The sequence below is a fragment of the Odontomachus brunneus genome, unplaced genomic scaffold (assembly GCF_010583005.1).
Source record: "Odontomachus brunneus isolate Ranch 3 - 2012 unplaced genomic scaffold, Obru_v1 Obru_scaffold_187, whole genome shotgun sequence".
NCBI classification, from domain to species: domain Eukaryota; kingdom Metazoa; phylum Arthropoda; class Insecta; order Hymenoptera; family Formicidae; genus Odontomachus; species Odontomachus brunneus.
Window position 1 is genome coordinate 69,932 of NW_022639637.1, and position 3,451 is coordinate 73,382.

Here is a 3,451-nt window from a genome sequence, read left to right on the forward strand (position 1 = left end):
AATTGATCAGCTGGTCAATTAAAAAACCGGGAGGGCAGTATGCCAAATAGAGTTTACTTGCATACCTTTGTCTCGGTTGAGATTGTTGGGATGTTTCAAAATTTCTAGACCTTCACGATGTTTTTTTGGCAAAATAACTCTGAGGGAGCCAATCTGGTGGCTTTGTCATATTGTACGAAGTGTCCAGTCTCCATCCAGTGTTCAGCTAGGGCTGATTGGATAAAGTGACCATACTTGGTACATCGCTAGTGTTCCTTGATTCGCGTACTGATCTTCCTCCCGGTTTCTCCTATATAAACTTTACCACAAGAGCAAGGGATCTTATATACACCTGATGTTTCTAGGCATGATTTCTGATCCTTCGGATTTGGGAGTAAATGGGAGAGTTTCCTATGGGGTTTGAAGATTACTTTGATTTTGTGTTTACCCAAAATCCTGTTGATAGGTTCTGTTATGCCCTGGATATATGGAAGGACAGCCGCTTTTCTCTTTTCTCTCTCTTCATCTAGTGTCAGTGTTTTTAGGACTGACAATTCTGTTCTTCTGGTTTTTTATTATTTGCGAGATGTTTTTGCTGTTGTATCCATTTTTGGTTAAGGCTGTACTGAGGTGTTCTAGTTCTCCATTCAGAGAAGATGGTTCCGAAATTGTGAACGCTCTGTAAACCAATGAACTTATGACAGAATTCTTTTGCGAGGGATGATGATGAGAGGTTGCATGTAGATATCGGTCCGTGTGTGTTAATTTTCGGTAGACCTGGTGACTTAAGATGCCATCTTGGTTCTTTTGGACTAGCACATCCAGGAAGGGTATTTGATTATTTTGTTCCACTTCTTTTGTGAACTGAATACTGGGATGTTGTGAATTGAGAAACCCGAGAAACTGAGAAAGAGTTTCCCTGCCATAATTCCAAATTACGAAAGTATCGTCCACATACCGAAACCATGTGGATGGTTTCAGTGGTGCGTTCCTCAAAATTTTATTCTCAAAGTGTTCCATAAAGATGTTTGCAATAATAGGAGATATAGGAGATCCCATTGCCGCTCCAGAGGTTTGTTCGAAAAACTTAGGACTACCTTTACCCAAGGGAGCTCAGTATCAGAGTTCTCAGCCCTGATGATGCAAACTGCAACGTTTGCGAAACGTCGGCATATCGCTGATTCAAGACACGGCTCCATTCCGGAAGCTATACCTAGACATTGTATCAATGGCCGTGAAAGCCTCAAATCTAGTATTAAAAGCTTGCACGGAGAGGCTATCCTAGGCTCGGTAAATCTGTTTTCCAAACTCAGAAAATCCTTGCATGTCCAACTATGCTCCCTAGCGTTTTTGAAATGGTGCCGCGACCATGATGTAGTAATGCATGACCGAAATGCTTTCAATTAAAAAACCCATTTCCATCTTCTAACCAGGCCAAAGGCATTCTACGACAAGCGTCGTTGAGGTTAGTCAAAGACCGAATCTCAGCCACCAAGAAGAACTTGGCTAAGATATCCCAAAAACTATTAAAATTACATCTCTCTCTTGCAAAATCGTTGGAGCCTGAGCTGTGGCTGACACTAGATCGAGTTACTCACGAACAAGCTGTTCACTCAGCTAAGAAACAAAAGAATACAAAGAGGCAACAACACAAAAACAGAAGAGCAAGTATGATAAGATCAATCCACAGACTCAAATGCCAGTTCTCACACATACAGTTAAGAATCTTAGCGATCAAGACCTATCACCATCCGAAGTCGCTGTTCTAGCTAAGGGACACAATTTTGCTGTCACTCCCTCTAGTATCCCTACGGAAGAAATCATCAGCCAAATTGAAACGGCTATTTTCCACTTTCCTTTAGAGGCAAGCAATGACATCAGAAATCGAACAACCAACATCCTACGCAAAGCCAAACTTCCCAAACAAAATATAAACAAAGAAGAACGCCGAGCTCTCCACGGTCTGAAACAAAACAACAAGATCCTAATTTTACCAGCAGACAAAGGGAACGCTACTGTAGTTATGAACAGGGAAGACTATTGCAGTAAAATCAACAGTTTACTCTCAGACCAAAAAGTCTACAGGAAACTCAAACGCAACCCAACATCCAGCATAGAGAAGAAAACATCTTCTCTTCTGAAAAATGCAGGTCTCCCTCTTCAAACTATCAAGTATTTAACCCCTCAAGATTCTTCAGCACCTAGACTCTACGGTCTTCCAAAAATCCACAAGGAATCAGTGCCCTTACGCCCCATTGTCAGCAATATTGGGGGACCTACCTACCAGTTAGCCCGCTATCTCACCAAACCCCTCCAGAAACTTACTGGTCTCAATGATTCCCATATCAAGAATTCAACAGATTTCGTGAATAAGATCACAAAAATCAAGATGAATACTAATGATATCCTGGTGAGTTTTGATGTAGTCTCACTGTTTACCAATGTTCCAGGATACTTTGAACATCATCAAGAATTCCGAAGAAATTCCTGCCAACCTTTTCCCACTAATAGAATACTGCTTAACTTCAACTTATTTTCAGTTCCAAGGAGAGTTTTTCGAACAAACCTCTGGAGCGGCGATGGGATCTCCTATATCTCCTATCATTGCAAACATCTTTATGGAACACTTTGAGAATAAAGTTTTGAGGAACGCACCACTGAAACCATCCACATGGTTTCGGTATGTGGACGATACTTTCGTAATTTGGAATTATGGCAGGGAAACTCTTTCTCAGTTTCTCGGGTTTCTCAATTCACTATATCTCAGTATTCAGTTCACAATGGAAGTGGAACAAAACAATCAAATACCCTTCCTGGATGTGCTAGTCCAAAAGAACCAAGATGGCATCTTAGGTCACCAGGTCTACCGAAAATTAACACACACGGACCGATATCTACATGCAACCTCTCATCATCATCCCTCGCAAAAAAATTCTGTCATAAGTTCATTGGTTTACAGAGCGCTCACAATTTCGGAACTATCTTCTCTGGATGGAGAACTAGAACACCTCAGTACGGGTGTATATCAGTTGGACACGGGGCAATTGGACACAGTCCAATCACAAGTCGCTGTTCCAAGAGACCCTACAAATGTCTCTAATCACACGATGCTGTGATTGGCTGTGTTCAAATGCACCGTGTCCAAGTGCACTGCTCCCCCTCAGTACAGCCTTAACCAAAAATGGATACAACAACAAAAACATCTCGCAAATAATAAAAAACCAGAAGAACAGAATTGTCAATGCTAAAAACACTGACACACTAGATGAAGAGAGAGAAAAGAGAAAAACGGCTGTCCTTCAGAATATATATAGTACGCGAATCAAAGAACACCAGCGATGTACCAAGTATAGTCACTTTACCCAATTAGCCCTAGCTGAACACTGGATGGAGACTGGACACTCCGTACAATATGACAAATATATTTTGCCAGAAAACATCGTGAAGGTCTAGAAATTTTGAAACATCTCAA

At 41.3% G+C, this 3,451-nt stretch overlaps 1 protein-coding gene across 1 annotated transcript in view; it reads right to left on the reverse strand.

The window, feature by feature from the left end:
- Positions 1 to 3,451, reverse strand: part of LOC116851694 — a 6,550-nt gene that overhangs the window by 2,440 nt on the left and 659 nt on the right. The window lies entirely within an intron of this gene.